Source organism: Pseudophryne corroboree, chromosome 2, assembly GCF_028390025.1.
Source record: "Pseudophryne corroboree isolate aPseCor3 chromosome 2, aPseCor3.hap2, whole genome shotgun sequence".
Taxonomy (NCBI): Eukaryota; Metazoa; Chordata; class Amphibia; order Anura; family Myobatrachidae; genus Pseudophryne; species Pseudophryne corroboree.
Genome location: NC_086445.1, coordinates 965,435,915 through 965,454,796, shown reverse-complemented (window position 1 = coordinate 965,454,796; position 18,882 = coordinate 965,435,915). Strand labels below are relative to the sequence as shown.

General features: G+C 46.6%; 1 long non-coding RNA gene and 1 pseudogene across 1 annotated transcript in view; both read right to left on the bottom strand.

Annotated features, from left to right (window-relative positions):
- LOC135050156 (uncharacterized) overlaps window positions 1–18,882 on the bottom strand; it is an 876,439-nt gene that overhangs the window by 312,590 nt on the left and 544,967 nt on the right. The window lies entirely within an intron of this gene.
- Window positions 5,698–5,816, bottom strand: LOC135052780 (5S ribosomal RNA; annotated as a pseudogene).

The window sequence follows — 18,882 nt, the reverse complement described above, 5'->3', positions numbered from 1 at the left end:
TACAGCCGTCAGTGGCTATTGTTCAGTATAGCCATCTCCAGAAAAGGTGAAAGCTGCTAGTAGCTATTTGACAAGGACTGCGGTGCTATGATACAAGTCCTAGGTGTTTATAGATTGTCCGCTGCTTTGCTCAAACCACAATCACCAAGTCTGGATGGTGATAGCTAGGGGCAGTAAAAGGAAAAACTGCTTTACTGTTATAATTAATTTTTTTCCTTTTAGGTATAAATTTGGATATATATTTTTTTGAATGTTTCAAATATAAAAAAAACAAAAAACAAAACAAACAACTACTACATGAAGCCAGCTTCGGGCTTTCACTCAGAGCTCATGTGTTTCCCAACAATGCGTAGGGGGGTTCACTACGATTTGCCGGTGGCCGGGCTCCCGGTGACCAGCATACCGGCGCCGGGAGCCTGACCGCCGGCTTACCGACAGTGTGGCGAGCGCAAATGAGCCCCTTGCGGGCTCGCTGCGCTCGCCACGCTACGGGCACGGTGGCGCGCCACACTATTTTATTCTCCCTCCAGGGGGGTCGTGGACCCCCACGAGGGAGAATAAGTGTCGGTATGCCGGCGGTCGGGCTCCCGGCGCCGGTATGCTGGTCGCCGGGAGCCCGACCGCCGGCATACTGAAGACCACCCGCGTAGGGGACATGAGCTAAAGCTGTAAGTCGGTTTCTAATGCTGCCGGCTAGTATCATGGAGGAGCTGCCTAAGACACACACACACACACACACACACACACACACACAATAACAAAGTATTATCAAATGTATTATACCATCTGATTTATGTATAAGGATTGTTATTAAGCATGTTAATACAAACACAAATTAACTTAAATCTTACAACTGTGTCTAATCTTTATTACAGATCCTTAATCATATGATTATCAAAGATTCTGTGAATTCAGAGCAGAAAAAGAACTATGGGGCAGATGTATTAACCTGGAGAAGGCATAAGGAAGTGATAAACCAGTGATATGTGCAAGGTGAAAAAGTTAGCAGCCAATCACATCCTAACTGTTAATTTACATATTGGAGCTGATTGGCTGGTGCCTTTATCATCTTGCACATATCACTGGTTTATCACTTCCTTATGGCTTCTCCAGGTTAATATATCTGCCCCCATATTTCTTAACTTAAACTACAGTTTATCTTTGTGAAAAGTTAATTCATGGTAAAAATTATAAGTAGCTGTTAACTGGAGGTCTACTACGATATCCCGGCTGTCAGGATCCCGGCGCCCAGCGTACCGGAGTCGGGATCCCAACCGCCGGAATGACGGCAGCGGGGTGAGCACAAAAGAGTCCCTTGTGGGCACGGTGGCGCAATACACACGCCACGCTATTTATTCTCCCTCCAGGGGTGCCGTGGATATTCCACAAGGTAGAATAGTTATCGGTATACTGGCGGTCGGGATCCCGGCGCCGGTATGCTGAGCGCCGGGATTCCGACAGCCGGGATATCGAATGCTTCCCGTTAACTGGTAATTACCATATTTCTCTCACTATTTTGACACTCTACAATGGCTTATATAAGTAATATAATGGATTTAAGTAAGTTATAATACAATGAGAAAATTAGATAGACATGACACGAGGAGTATATAAGTGAATTAATACAAGAGAATTAAAAACAAGATATTAGATTCAGGCTGTGGTTTCAGTGCTTCCAATAATATTAAGTTAGAAGTTTAATGTCTAGACTAAAATAAAGTGGATCTATAGTTAAATAACGAAAATCCCCCTGTATCCAAAAAGTGCTGTTGATCACAACAGAGCTGATACAAGTGAAGTTTTCTGTGATTCTTATTCTAAGTATTATGCATGCATTAAAACTTGCTTAAATGCTCTTACATGAGCATTTAAAAAAAAGTAGTATATTTAATGTCGCTTTTTTTTTTAAAATATTAAATGTCAAAACCATCGCTGTATTTTTGGATGTTCTTTGATTGAGTGTGACATTTTAAGACTGTAATTTAAAATTAATCTGCGCGTTTCTCACCTCTATTGACAACAATGTCTCTCTATTGTAAACACAACGCAGCATGGAAAAACGCACAATACAGACCAACTGCAAATACAATCCACACATGGGGGGTAATTCTGAGTTGATCGCAGCAGAAATTCTGTTAGCAACTGGGCAAAACCATGTGCACTGCAGGGGAGGCAGATATAACATGTGCAGAGAGAGTTAGATTTGGGTGTGGTGAGTTCAATCTGCAATCTAATTTGCAGTGTAAAAATAAAGCAGCCAGTATTTACCCTGCACAGAAATAAAATAACCCACCCAAATCTAACTCTCTCTGCAAATGTTATATCTGCCACACCTGCAGTGCACATGATTTTGCCCAGTTGCTAACAGAATTCCTGCTGCGATCAACTTGGAATTACCCCCATGATCTTTAACCATACATGCTTATTTTATGGACCTCTGCTCTGGAGGATCCCAGAGGTGATAACCAAATGGCAAGGCAGGAGGAATATAACGCGTTTCGCATCATGGCTGGCACAATCCCACACAATGTTGACATGCACCAGTACGATTTATATCAACAAACACTTTGCCCTCTATATTAGGGAAGTTACTGCAGGATGTGGGAGTGCAGCCTATAGAAAAACATTCTAGAGTCCTGTACACCATCTAGGAGATTTTAACACAGAAAAAAATGCAAAAGCAACATTACAAAAGAACGCTCCTGTCAACAAGCCCTTGCTTCAAGGAAGGAAAGTTCTGCAATGTGTTGGAATATACAATATGACTGCAAAGGGCAAACAGAAAATGATGATACAATGACACAGAGAAGTCAACACAATTCCATAGGGGAGAATAAGAGTCGTTGTACTACTAGGGGTTGAGTGTGGTATAGCAGATCTACAGTAATTAGATTGACGGTCATCAGGTTGACCTCAAATGGTCGACACTCATTAGGTCGACAGGGTCAAAAGGTTGACAGGGTCAAAAGATAGGCACTAAAAAAGGTTGACAGGTGCAAAAAGTCAATAGGGTTAAAAGGTTGACATGGAAATGGTCGACACAGAAAAGGTCGCCACAAGTTTTTGTGTGTGTCATTTTCTATGTTTCATGATATGTGACCAAAATTATAGTAAACATAGATCCACGAGTGCTCGCTTCGCTAGCCACACTTTGGGCAGGGCTCCTCGCTCTGCTCCCGTTGCACAGGTTACTATTCCTAATCGCAGTCCACGTGGATGGTAAATCAAGTAGAAAAATATGTGAAAAAAACCCAAAAACACTTGTGTCGAACATGTGTGTCGATCATTGTCATGTCAAACTTTTGAACCTGTTGACCTTTTGTTCCTGTCGACCTTAAGCACTGCCTACCTTTTACCAGTCACACTTATGACAATGTGGATCTGATGCATGTCAACTATATGGTGTTGACCTATTGACATGTCTATCTCGACAGTGCAGATCTATCATCCGGATACCCTACGGGTTAGCATACATCCCAATTATTATGGGACAGTCCTGATTTGTATACCTTCGAAAAGAAGTGGGCATTTCTAGATGCATCCAGGAGGGGTTTGGTGGATTGGGTGCTTATTTTACCCTAAGTTCGCATGTCTAAATGTTGGGAGAAATGGGTTAGGACCAGGAACGCTACCAAGAAACATCAAAGAAAAGCCAAGTTGATCTTCTGAATATAAATCTAGACAATGGGTCCTTCGTCCATGACTCCTAGCATACTATGGGGGAAATGTATCAAACCTTCTAAAGAGTGAAGAAGAGGACAAGTAAGGAAGTTACCAGTGGTGGCTTTCCCACAAGGCACATGAGGCAAGTGCCTAGGGCCAGCACTTGCTGGGGGCAGCACTCTAGGCTGATGAGGCCAGGTGTTTCTTTTTTTTTGTCATTACAATATTTTATTTTGCAACTGACAGGAGTGGGACAATGGGCATCAAACTGTGGTCCAGGAGCTGGTAGTGGGGTGAGGTTGGGGCTGCTTTGGTGGTCTCGAGGCATCCGGACTGGCCCCCAAAATGAAAGGGACAGTGATGTGATGAAAGGGGTGGGGAACGGGGGCGGCGGCGGCCAATAATGTGCCATGGGGTGGTCTGACCCCTAAATCCGTTCCTGGAAGTTAACCATAGCAATCAGCTTCTGACTAGCAATAGTCAAGTACCTGTACATTCTATAATAAGGCAGCTCTTCACTTCTTGGGTTTTATATATCTCCCCAGTAGCGGATTTTGCTACGGGCAAGCAGGATCGTTGCCTGGGGCACCACCTTCCGGTGGGCGCGCCGCCGCCGTGGCAAGATCCGCTACTGGTGCCGCCCGATGCTGTGTAGATGCCCGGTGCGGTGCGCAAAGTCATTGCGCACCGCACTGCATTGTGGGAGCGGCACATAGACGCTAGAGGTCATAATTGACCTCTAGTGTCTATGCTGTGCTATGGGAGAGACGTCATGACGTCTCTCCCATAGATCCGTGGAGCGGCGACGGCGGTCAGAGAGGGAGGGCAGCAGCGGTCGGGTAGCAGGAGTGGGGATTGTGAGTATTTATTTTTATTTTATTTTTTTATTTTTTTTGTAAGCGGCGCAACTAGGGGACACAACTCTACAGGGGGCACAGTACTGGGGGCTATACTACTGGGGGCACAACTCTACAGGGGGGCATAACTCTAAAGGGGGCACAGTACTGGGGGCAATACTACTGGGGGCACAACTCTACAGGGGGCACAGTACTGGGGGCAATACTACTGTGGGCATAGCTACAGGGGGCACAATTACTGAGGGCACAGCTACAGGGGGCATAACTGACCATGCCCCTTCTTCATGAAGCCATGCCCCAATTTTTTCACCCTGGGTGCCACAAGGTCTAGATCCGGCCCTGTAGCTCCCCCTATATCTATATGTTTAATACGCCAGAAACACTTCATTTTTGTTGAAAGTGATGGTAGACTAACAAAAGAGTAACGTTGCTGAAGCCCATCCCTGAATGGAATTGCTGGTTGCTGTGTATGAATATCAGGTACAAAGGTCCTCATTCCGAGTTGATCGCTTGCTAGCTAATTTTTGCAGCCACGCAAACGCATAGTCGTCGCCCATTGGGGAGTGTATTTTCACTTTGCAAGGGTGCAATCGCATGTGCAGCCGAGCGGTACAAAAAAGTTTTTTGCCGTTTCTAAGTAGCTCTGAACTTAGACTAACAAGGGAGAAAGAGAAGGCTCTTGTGTGGGCGCACTCTATACAGGAAAGAAAATTCCTATGATGTATGAGAAATAACAAAGAATGCTAAAACATAACTTTTATTAGTAATAATGAAAACACATTTTACCCATCTAAATGATCCAAAAAATAAAGAAAAATGTTAAAATGTTCTGGTCTCTTCATATAGAGAATGATTGGAAAGGTTTGTAGACACGAAATTGTCATACCACCTGTTCCCCTGACCAGTACAGATAACTGTATTGATAGGACCGAGGAGTGGAAAAGGCGTTCATATGTAAATTTTCAACTATAATCACTTAAATTAAGTAGATATATAGTTGTTTGACGGTCACCAGACTCTAGCACCTGAGTCATTCGATAAATATCATGATTATGAATAGAAAGAATACATTAATCTGCATTGAAAATCCACTGGCTGGATAAGAGAATATAGGAAAGAAAAAGTGGTGATACTACTGTTGGCGTGTTCTTCTCATACAGAGAGGAAAGAAATTCCTGATCTACAACACCAGGTATTCACAGGTAGTCTCCTTTCCTGATACTAACCCGGCCCAACGCTGTTTAGCTTCCAAGATCGGACGAGATCGGGCGATGGCAGCGTGGTATGATAGTAGAGAATAGTATGATCAGTACGCCAATGAGAGTGCACCTATATACGAAAAAAGTATCAGTGGGAAATGATGGAGAGAAGCTGGAAAGAGGAGGAAGAAAAAAGAGAGAGATAAGTGAGATTAGGTGGATCTGCTTTCCGCGTTAGGCATGGTCAACTTACTCAGCCCATGCGATCCCTACAGCTTGTCCGGTCCCGGAATTGACGTCAGACGCCCGCCCTGCAAATGCCTGGACACGCCTGAGTTTTCTCTACCACTCCCAGAAAACGGTCAATTGACACCCATAAATGCCCTCTTCCTGTCAATCTCCTTGCGATCGGTTGTGCGAATGGATTCTTCGCTAGAAGCATTGCACACAACGATGCTGTTTGTACCCGTACGACGCGCGTGCGCATTGCGGTACATACGCATGCTCAGTTTTGCAGTTTTTTTTAACTGATCGCTGCGCTGCAAAAATTGGCAGCAAGCGATCAACTCGGAATGACCCCTAATGTACACAGCTTCACTTTGTGTCAGATTTAATAAGCAGCAGATTAAGTGAAGTAGTGAATTTCAGAAAGTAATTTAAATAAATGCGTATAGCAAAATCAGGTCATGGGTAATTTTTTTAGTAAAAGTGTAGCAGCGTCACGATGTCCGTGTTATTAGTTACTGGTCCTAGGTCTTCAGACTAATCATAATAAATGCTGGGAAGAAAATGTTACAGTGGTGGCAGAGATGGCAATTACTGTATCTGGCGAGAGGATGGGGGGGGGAACGAGAGACATGCGGTGAACTTGTATGTTATCAGTTTTTAGCAAAAGGTCATTGAGAGATGAATGCCGCCTGGAGCACGTTCAGGACAAGAGGTAACTCTTAGCTTAGAAACGGAACAATTGTAAAAGCTTTTCTAACCATGATGCATATTTGTATTTAGCACATTTCCTTTAGATTTTGTTAGTCAGACTAATGGCAGCAGTCACCGCCAGTGGCAGTTTTTACCTATGGGCTGCAGGACTGCAGCCCCCCGGTAAAATCTGCCACCTTGCTCAGCGTCAGTGAAGCCAGTGCAGTCCATGAGCCTGCACTGGCTTCACTGTGACTGGCAGTGATTTCCTATTGGAAGTCCTGCCTGCCAGTCACAGACACTGCAGGCAGTCCCATTGGTAGGTATTTCCTCCCTCCGGGACTGCCAGACCGGGCTGCAGTAGACAGAAAACTGGCTTCCCTAGCCAGCTCCTATGAGCTGCACCCGATGCAGCCCATAGAAGCCACGGTTTTGCACAAGCACAGTCAAGCCGCCGCTTGTGCGTCGTTCCTGGCTCCGGTCAGCTTAATTATGCAAGTGCCAGGACCCGGCCTGTGGTGGCTGCAGCAGGGGCTCTCTTCCTCCTCCAGCGGACCAAGGAGCGGCAGCGACAGCCCCCCTCTTCAACACAGGTAGGAGCAGCCGCCGGTCACCCGCTTTGTGATAGTGCTGGACTGTGCAGTGATACGCTGTTTTCGTGACAGCCAGGCCCGACGCTACCCGCTCAGCAAAGGGATGCAGAGCAGTAAGCGCCAGGCTAGAGAGGCACTCTCCCTGCTCTGCATCCCCGCTCCTGCGCCGGCCTGTCCCCCCTGCTGCTGCCGGCTGCTGTGTCTGTCACTGTATGACAAGCAACGGCACCAGCAGCTTAAAGCCTCCTCTCCCCCTCCTGTGACAGTGGCAGTGACTGATCAAGTGATAGGATGAAAAGGGGGCGGAGATACATGGATGGAGGGGTGGGGCTACAAGGACAGAGGGGGCAGGGCTACACAGGACCAGCAGACTGCAGTGCCACAGAGGAGGAAGTGCTGCTCCAGATCCTACCAGCCAGACTGCGATAAGTATGTAAAGGGAGAGTGACTAAGTCTGTGTTTGTGTGTGTGTGTGTGTGTGTGTGTGTGTGTGTGTGTGTGTGTATTTATGTATGTGTGCGGGGCAGGGGGATGTGAATAAACTGCACTTCTGTGGGCGTTATGTGTAAGCGGCGCTACTTCTGGGGTGTTACGTGTAAGCTGCGATTCTACTAGGGCATTACGTGTAAGCAGCACTACTACTGGGGCGTTATGTGTAAGCTGCCCTACTACTGGCGCGTTACGTGTAAGCTGCGCTACTACTGATGCACTAGGTGTAAGCGGCGCTACTACCGGGGACATTATGTGTAAGCAGCGCTACTACTGGAGCGTTATGTGTAAGCTGTACTACAACTGGGGCATTATGTGTAAGCAGCGCCACTACTGGGGCATTATGTGTAAGCGGCACTACTACTGGGGCGTTATGTGTAAGTGGAGCTACTACTGGGGTCATTATGTGTAAGCAGCGCTACTACTGGAGCGTTATGTGTAAGCTGTGCTACTACTGGGGCATTATGTGTAAGCAGCGCCACTACTGGGGGCGTTTTAAATGGGGGTACTATTGTGTGGCCACGCCACTTCCTTGTGAGACCACATGCCTTCTTTGATGCGCGCTGTCCTTTTGTAAGGTATGGGAGGCTGCAAATTTCTAGTTTGCAGGGGGGCGCCGAACACCCTAACATTGGCCCTGATGACAGCCCTAGTTTAATGCAGTGATAAGTGCACCATGGCGCAGATTTTTTTTTTATTCCATTCCCTGATCTATTAAAAGTTTAGCTAATCGGTTATTTGCCAATTTGTCACTAGAGACTAGATGGTCCAGTTCGTTGAATTACCTGTACTTTATTAGAATGCTGAGTCAAAATACAATTACTATTTTGCCATTCTGCTGAAGTATTTGGGAGTGTACCTATCTACTCTCTTGGAATATCCAGGAGACTTTCAAATTTGGGGTGCTCTCCCAGACTCCCAAGAGAGTCAGCTAGCTTCTTCTGGCTGGTCCGGGGCACTGATGATAGGAATCACACTGAAACGCATCATTCTGATCCCACCACCACTGAAACGCGTCATTGTGGTCCCACCCTCTTTGCAATGCCTCAAAGCAGAGATGGGCCAAGAAGACATGATCATGGCACCATGCCTGCTCCTGCACCTTCCACCTGGCTGGCCCCCCTCTGGATTTCAAGTCAGAATGACAAATGAAATAGGAGGCAGCCGTAAGATTTTCCAGAGTTAGTCCATTGATTTAAAGCGACAATATTTTAAAATGTAAAACCAGGTCGATTTCACCTTTTAAATTATTGCAGCTGTAAATCTATTAGCCAAATCTCCTAAATCCCGTGACTGCTTGCAACTCGCAAATTATTCCCAGCAAGTATGGTGTAGGAGGCTCACAAATTTCTGGGAGTACTCCCAGCAGAGTAGGCTGCCCTCCAGGACCAAAATTCACATCCTTCAGATGGTGGGGCCTTGACACTTTGATTGTGAATCTTGTCACCAGGGCTGTGAGCCTCCCCCACACTGCACGATTAAGCTATTGTGTCACAGCAGTGGATGAGGGTGCTGATGCAATCTGTTCTTTACGCTTCCTGTCTCCCCACACACGACCGTGGGAGATTGAAAAATAAATTAAATATGATGCAATAAGCTAAACTAAATGATACAGTTCATAATATATTATAAACTCTAAAGTGCATATATAACCATAACAGAGCACAAAGGAACGATCACAAGGGACTGAGGGGGTCATTCCGACCTGATCGCGCGCTAGCTATTATTTGCAGCGCTGCGTCAGGTCCAAACTCGGCAAAACTGAGCATGCGTATGCCCCGCAATGCACAGGCGTGTCGTACGTATGCCCCGCAATGCGCAGGCGTGTCGTACGTATGCCCCGCAATGCGCAGGCGTGTCGTTGCTGGGCAATGAAGAATCCATTCGCACAGTCGATCACAAGGAGATTGACCGGAAGAGGGCGTTTGTGGGTGTCAACTGACCGTTTTCAGGGAGTGTTTGGAAAAACGCAGGCGTGTCCAAGCGTTTGCAGGGCGGGTGTCTGACGTCAATTCCGGCCCCGGACAGGCTGAAGTGATCGCAGCGGCTGAGTAAGTTCAGACCTACTCAGAAACTGCACAAACTGTTTTTGTACCGCTCGGCTGCACAGGCGATCGCACCTTTGCAAAGCGAAAATACACTCCCCAATAGGCGGCGACTATCTGATCGCAGCGCTGCAAAAAATAACTAGCGAGCGATCAACTCGGAATGATCCCCATAGACATCAGCACAGACAATACATTTCAATCCAATTAGCTGTGAATGGTGCAATGTGCCGGTGCCGCAGCGATTTAACGCCGGACATGTCATCCGATCTCGCACCCTTTGTGACAATTCGCACAAAATTGATCGGACCTCTGTGGGGTGGCGAGCTCTTCTGTGTCTTCTGTGCAAATTCAGGCCACCGTAAAGTGCGGCCGCTGCCACGATGAATATCGCGGCTAATTGGATTGACCCCTTACAGTGATACAAGATTTACAGTAGCTTCCATGCCCCTGGACAAGTCTTCAGACATTTATTTTTATTAATTTCTGAAATGATTTCACTGATTTGTCCTGTTTCCAGTTATGAGAATGAAAACTGATACTAGCAAAGGTGCTGTGATGGTATATCCCTGAGCGCTTATGGTCTAATCGGTCAACACTCACATGTCGAAGCGGAAATGGTCGACATGTGAGTCTTTCATTTTTTGGTGTAAAATTTTACCTTGCAGCACGTGGAACCCCAATTAGTGTACCGATTCGCTCGCCACGCTTCAGTCAAGGTTACTATTCCCAATCGTAGTCGGCGTGGATGGTAAAGTATGAAAGAGTTGAAAAAACAATAAAAAAACCCTCATGTCGACCATACGCTGTGTCAACCATTGTCAGGTCGACCATATAAACTTGTCGACCTTTTGACAATGTTGGCAATATGCATGTCGACCGTTTGGTGTTGAGCTACTGACTGTCGACCTTTTTAACTGTCGACCTATCATCCAGATATCCCTGGGAAAAGAACCCTACATATTAGACACTGCTACACCGCCTCGGAGACATGGGCTGGGATGTAATGGGAGCCATGTTTAGAGTCCGGGAAAAAGTCGGACAAACTTGGACATTATAATGTTCGACTTTTTCCCGGAACTCGGCTCGGCCAATGTAATGGTGTGCGTCTTTTAGGTTCCCAATGCAAATCGGATCCGATTTCTCACCGGATTTTTAGACCAGGAAACGTCCGATTTTTCAGACCAACTGGAAAGCGTCTAACAGTATAACAGTTGCACAGCATAGGAGAGTCACCCATTGGCACCCAAAGTCCCATGATTGAAGCAACATACACCCTATATAAACCCAAGTCCTCCAGGACGCACAAGCAGATCCTGCTGATTAAAATTATATGAGTACTTGCAGCTGTATCGGCATGCCAAATTATTTTTCAGTGTTTGGCAGGAAAACACTGTAGCATAACATTTTGTATGCAGATACAGCTGCAATTATACACAGAATATATGCATGCCGAATATCACTGTAATCGGCAGGATTTGTTTGTGCGTCTTATTGCATTTCCTATTGCATTTACGTATAAGATGCATTTCCCTGGGAGGGTGGGGGGGGCATGGGGGGGATGTGTAAAAATGACATGTACAGCACATGGACTATACAGAGAGATTATGTTTTAATGTCCAGTAATTGGACTAGTCCTGGCAGAGAAAGCCTAGCGGGGACCGGCCTCTGGTGATCAGCTACGTGGACACACAAGCTGATCACTGTTTAAAACAAAAACAAAAAGGAAAAAAAACTAAACATACTTACCAGTCCAGGAGCCGGTAATCAGTGCTCCGGTACAGGCTGCTGGGCGCCGGATCCTCCATGTGCTGCCCTGTGACCCTGGAGCAGTAAAGTGATGCTGCAAAAATGGCAGCTCACTTTACAGCACCTGGGGTCACAGCAGCACCCAGGATCCGGCGCATTGCAGCCCTGCAGGAGAAGTGATGACAGGCTCATTGGACTGGTAAGTATATTGAACTGTGGGTGGGGGGCGCGGAGCACGAGGTGGTAGCCGCTGTATCCCCGTGGGCCAGCCCAACCTTGTTCATGGTGATCAACACTGATTAATATACATAAGATATAACAAAAAATTAACAGGTAGTTATTAATGGATAATTGTTTTTCTCTAACGTCCTAGTGGATGCTGGGGACTCCGTAAGGACCATGGGGAATAGACGGGCTCCGCAGGAGACAGGGCACTTTAAGAAAGAATTTGGATACTGGTGTGCTCTGGCTCCTCCCTCTATGTCCCTCCTCCAGACCTCCGTTTGAATCAGTGCCCGGACGAGCTGGGTGCTACTTAGTGAGCTCTCCTGAGCTTGCCAAAAAGAAAGTATTTTGTTAGGTTTTTTTATTTTCAGAGAGATCTGCTGGCAACAGACTCTCTGCTATGTGGGACTGAAGGGAGAGAAGCAGCCCTACTCACTGAAGATAGGTCCTGCTTCTTAGGCTACTGGACACCATTAGCTCCAGAGGGATCGTACACAGGATCGCACCCTTGGTCGTCCGATCCCGGAGCCGCGCCGCCGTCCCCCTCGCAGAGCCGGAAGACAGAAGCCGGTGACAGAAGCAAGAAGACTTCGAAATCGGCGGCAGAAGACTCCAGTCTCCATATGAGGTAGCGCACAGCACTGCAGCTGTGCGCCATTGCTCCCACACTACACCCACATACTCCGGTCACTGTAAGGGTGCAGGGCGCAGGGGGGGGGGGCGCCCTGGGCAGCAATTAGAGACCTCTTTGGCAAAAGTTTGCATAATGGCCCTCATTCCGAGTTGATCGGTCGCAAGGCGATTTTAGCAGAGTTACACACGCTAAGCCGCCGCCTACTGGGAGTGAATCTTAGCTTCTTAAAATTGCGACCGATGTATTCGCAATAATGCGATTACTAACTACTTAGCAGTTTCAGAGTAGCTCCAGACTTACTCTGCCTGTGCGATCATTTCAGTGCTTGTCGTTCCTGGTTGACGTCACAAACACTCCCAGCGTTCGCCCAGGCACTCCCACCGTTTCTCCGGCCACTCCTGCGTTTTTTCCGGAAACGGTAGCGTTTTCAGCCACACGCCCCTGAAACGCCGTGTTTCCGCCCAGTAACACCCATTTCCTGTCAATCACATTACGATCGCCGGAGCGAAGAAAAAGCCGTGAGTAAAAATACTTTCTTCATAGTAAAGTTACTTGGCGCAGTCGCAGTGCGAACATTGCGCATGCGTACTAAGCGGATTTTCACTGCGATGCGATGAAAAATACCGAGCGAACAACTCGGAATGAGGGCCAATACACAGTTGGGCACTGTATATATGTATGAGCCCCCGCCAAAATTGTACATGAAAGCGGGACAGAAGCCCGCCGTCGAGGGGGCGGGGCTTCTTCCTCAGCACTCACCAGCGCCATGTTTTTTCTCCACAGCACCGCTGAGAGGAAGCTCCCCAGTCTCTCCCCTGCAGTTACACAGTAGAAGAGGGTAAAAAGAGAGGGGGGGCATTAGGCGCAAAAATCAATATAAACAGCAGCTACTGGGTTAACATTAAGTTACTGTGTTATTCCTGGGTTAATAGCGCTGGGGTGTGTGTTGGCATACTCTCTCTCTGTCTCTCCAAAGGGCCTTATGGGGGAATTGTCTTCAGATGAGCATTCCCTGAGTGTGTGGTGTGTCGGTACGCGTGTGTCGACATGTCTGAGGTAAAAGGCTCCCCTAAGGAGGAGATGGAGCAAATATGTGTGTGAGAGGGTGTCTCCGTTGACAACGCCGACACCTGTTTGGATATGTGTAATTAAGTGCTAAGGTGAATTTATTGCACAAAAGATTAGAGAACAGACAGGAAATCTACCCATGTCTATCCCTATGTCGCAGAGACCTTTAGAGTCTCTCAATGCTCACTATCCAAAATAATAGACACTGATATCGACATGGAGTTTGACTCCAGTGTCGACTACGATAATGCAAAGTTACAGCCAAAATGGCAGAAAAGTATTCAATATATGATTATTGTAATAAAAGATGATTTGCATATCACTGATGACTCATCTGTCCCTGACACAAGGGTACACATGTTTAAGGGGAAGAAAGCTGAGGTAAATTTCCCTCCTCTCATGATGAAAAAGAGCGGGAATCTCCAGACAAGAAGCTGCAGCTTCCCACAAAGAATTCTCAGCCAGTATCCTTTCCCCACTAGGGCCAGGATATGATGGGAATCTTCCCCTAGGGTGTCACGTTTGCCCAAAAGGTAGCCCTGACGTAACAGCTATTCTCAGGGATCCTGCAGATAGCGTGCACATTCTGGTACACTACTCAGACCGGCGATTGTGTCGGCATGGGTTTATAGCGCTGTGGCAGCGTGGACAGGTACCTTATCAGCAGAGATTGAGACCCTAGTATGTATATATATATATATATATATATATGTATGGAACAAAAGGTAGTACTCGGCACTCCTGTGTAATGAATGAAAACAACTTGCTCCGGTGCCCTGTCTGCGGGTAGCCAATGTAGGTGAATGTAGATAACCGGCACTCTTGGAGACTATTAAATCAATTGACACAGCACGGCAGCTTCAGTCAACGTTTCAGGAATCACTCCTTTTATCAAGACCATAAGCATACAGTACAAAACAAACATATAAATAGCTTACCTAACACCACGTGCATTCCTCACACCGCCGCTCTCCGGGACCCAGTGACGTCATCGGCGCGCGCCGGCGCCGGCGACCTGCGTCCTCCGAGGGCGGAGCTGTAGTACACAGAGCCCATCACCATGACACCCAGCTGTGAATCCCAAACAAATGCCAGACATTGTGTATAACCACTAGGTCCACGGGAAACGGAGATCACAAATGCAGCAAAACAAAACAACCTGGTCTAGGCATATTAAAACAATACAATTGGATGAGGCCATTGAGCAACTGTGAACACGGAGAAAAGAAGTATATATCTATAAGGCATGCATATATCTATAAGGCATGCATACAATGACTAACTGCCCTAGTGCAGTACCGTCCTAGTATTGCTGGTACATACAATCATATTTCTACATAATGTGCAACATCAAAGTAAAAAGTGCACCATATGTAGAGCCAAAAGGACAACTAAACATGTGATTGTTAAAGAAAGCACGTATATGACAGAATGTCATTCAAGCCCAGTGGTTTGACAGTCTGCAGTAAATATATCCAGCGGGCTTCCTTCTGCAGTAGAGTTTTTCCACGGTCGCCACCTCTTTTAGATTCTGTTCTTTACACTATCCCGAAGCTGCACAAGAACCCAATTTGCCCACCCGGGCGTCCCATTATCGCTGCACGCGATTCACTTTACTATACAATATCCAAATATTTAGATATGTTTCTGCAGCCGATCGTTAGTGAGCAAGTAACATGTCTCAAAGACACTACTGCCTTTTTGACTAATATTCAGGCACTCAGCCCACTGCCAGACAAATTTTTGATGTGTACAGTAGACGTCGTTAGTTTATATACCAACATTCCCCATCTTCGGGGCGTTGAAGCTATCAGGCGCTGTATCACTGGCAATACAAGTTATTCTGGGCCTGACATTATTTTTTTTATTCACCTTCTAGAGCTCACTTTGAAACGTAACTACTTTATTTTCGATGGTAAATTATACCAACAGCAGTCTGGATGTGCAATGGGTTCTTGTGTAGCTCCGAGCCTGGCCAATCTTTTCATGTGTGAGGTAGAAAAGGACCTGTTCCTGACCAATCCCATGATGGCGAACAAAATCAAGTGTTACCATTGTTACATCGATGATATTTTCATCTTGTGGTCCGGTTCAATTGAGGAATTCAGTAGTGCAATGCACCATGTGAACCTGCTGGACACTTCCATCAAATTCACCTTCACTTCCAGTTACGATACCATTCATTATCTTGACGTAACCGTCACACAGGACCGCAATCATGCTTTACATACGACACTTTACGTCAAAGACACAGACAGGAACACTACCTTGCATGCCAACAGTCATCACCCCCCAGCAATGAAGTGGGGTTTGCCGTACTCCCAATTTTTGAGGATCCACCGCATCTGCAGTGACAGGATGGATGCAAGTGCCCAGATGGACATCATGATTCGCAAGTTTTGTGCTAGGGGTTACCAACTGAACCTCCTTAAAAAAGCTAAAGAGAAGGCGCTTTCCAAAAATCGGACTGATTTATTAAGTAAGAAGTCCTCTAAGGACTCCAGTGATCGGATTGTTTGGCCCCAGGACTTTAGCACTAACAGTGCACACACGGTCAAATCCGCTAAACGAATGTGGCCAATAATATCAAAAGACAGAGCCCTGCCAACTTTCCAATCTACGTCCATCCTCCCAGCATTCCGCAGGAGCAAAAACATCAAAGACATTATTGTCCATAACGACATTTCCAACTTTAACAAGAGCATGACCACACATTTTTTAACACGCAAACCTGGTAACTACAGGTGCCTAGGCTGTACTACATGCAGCAGTCTGGAAACGGGACAGTTTTTTCATCATCCCAGATCAGGCAAGAAATATATGATTACAGCTCCATATACGTGCTCTAGTCGCTATGTGATATACTACATTAAATGCCCATGTGGGCTACTGTACATTGGCAAAACGATTCGCCAATTCAAAGAAAGGATAGCCCTCCATCGCTCTAGCATTAGAGCTGCTCTGGAGGGTAAAGGGTCGGACCAACCAGTCGCTCGCCACTTTAAAGATTGCCATCATAGCCTAGCATCGATTCGCTATAAAATCATAGATGGAGTACCAGAATCTAAAAGAGGTGGCGACCGTGGAAAAACTCTACTGCAGAAGGAAGCCCGCTGGATATATTTACTGCAGACTGTCAAACCACTGGGCTTGAATGACATTCTGTCATATACGTGCTTTCTTTAACAATCACATGTTTAGTTGTCCTTTTGGCTCTACATATGGTGCACTTTTTACTTTGATGTTGCACATTATGTAGAAATATGATTGTATGTACCAGCAATACTAGGACGGTACTGCACTAGGGCAGTTAGTCATTGTATGCATGCCTTATAGATATATGCATGCCTTATAGATATATACTTCTTTTCTCCGTGTTCACAGTTGCTCAATGGCCTCATCCAATTGTATTGTTTTAATATGCCTAGACCAGGTTGTTTTGTTTTGCTGCATTTGTGATCTCCGTTTCCCGTGGATCTAGTGGTTATACACAATGTCTGGCATTTGTTTGGGATTCACAGCTGGGTGTCATGGTGATGGGCTCTGTGTACTACAGCTCCGCCCTCGGAGGACGCAGGTCGCCGGCGCCGGCGCGCGCCGATGACGTCACTGGGTCCCGGAGAGCGGCGGTGTGAGGAATGCACGTGGTGTTAGGTAAGCTATTTATATGTTTGTTTTGTACTGTATGCTTATGGTCTTGATAAAAGGAGTGATTCCTGAAACGTTGACTGAAGCTGCCGTGCTGTGTCAATTGATTTAATAGTCTCCAAGAGTGCCGGTTATCTACATTCACCTATATATATATATATATATATATATATATATATATATATATATATTAAAGATGCTGTCTTAAGAGATATGTATATATAAAACATGCCCAAAGAGACATGAGTATACTGGGTCCTAGAGTCAAAGCTATGTCGATTTCTGCTTGACGTGTCCTGTAGAATATGCAATGGACAGATGATGCCGACTTAAGAGGCATATGGAAGGCTGAGGATTGTGTGGAGAAGGGTTCTCGGACCTGGTCTCCACAGCTATAGCTGGTAATTCTGATATTTTGCCTTATATTCCTGCACAGCCTAGGAAAGCACGACATTATCAAATGCAGCCTTTCGAATAAAGAAACAAAGTCCGAGGTGCGTCCTTTCCTGCCAGAGGCGGGGGCAGAGGAAAGAAGCTGCACAACACAGCTAGTTCCCAGGAACAGAAGTCCTCCCCGGCGTCTACAAAAATCCACTGCATGTCGCTGGGGCTCCACAGGCGGAGCTAGGCCCGGTGGGGGCACGCCTTCGTAAGTTCAGCCACAAGTGGGTTTGCTCCCTGTTAGATCCCTGGGCAATAGATATTGTGTCTCAGGGATACAAGCTGGACTTTGAGAAGATGCCCCCTCACTGACGGCCCTGCCGGCTTCCCCCCACGAGAGGGAAACAGTGTTAACTGCAATTCACAAATTGTATCTTCAACAAGGTGGTGGTCAAGGTTCCCCTCCTTCAACAAGGAGGGGGGTATTATTCGACCATGTTGTAGTCCCGATACAAGACAGTTCGGTCAGACCCATATTGAATTTAAAATCCCTGAACATATACCTGAAAAGGTTCAAGTTCAAGATGGAATCGCTAAAAGCGGTCATTGCAAGCCTGAAAGGGGGAGATTTTATGGTGACTCGGGACATCAAGGATGCATACCTTCATGTCCCCATTTATCCATCTCATCAGACGTACCTCGGAATTGCGGTACGGGATTGTCATTACCAATGTCAGACATTGCCGTTTGGTCTCTCCACGGCCTTGAGAATATTCACCAAGGTAATGGCGGAAATGATGGTGCTCCTGCGGAAGCAAGGTGTCACTATTGTCACGTACTTGGACGATCTCCTCATAAAAGCGAGATCAAGAGAGCAGTTGCTGAACAGCGTATCACTTTCTCTGGAAGTGTGACGGCAACACGGCTGGATTCTATATATTCCAAAGTCGCAGTTGGTTCTTACAGCTCATCTGCCTCTCCAAGGCATGATCCTAGACACAGACCAGAAAAGGGTTTATCTCCCGATAGAGAGAGCTCAGGAGCTCGTGACACTGGTCAGGAATCTATTAAAACCAAAACAGGTGTCAGTGCATCACTGCACTCGAGTCCTGGGAAGGAGGGTGGCATCATACGAGGCCATTCCCTTCGGCAGGTTCCATGCGAGGACCTTCCAATGGGACTTACTGGACAAGTGGTCCGGATCACATCTTCAGATGCATCGGTTAATCACCCTATCCCCCAGGGCCAGGGTGTCTCTCCTATGGTGGCTGCAGAGTGCTCACCTTCTCGAAGGTCGCAGATTCGGCATTCAGGACTGGGTCCTGGTGACCACGGATGCAAGCCTCCGAGGGTGGGGGGCAGTCACACAGGGAAGAAATTTCCAAGGGCTGTGGTCAAGGCAGGAGACTTGCC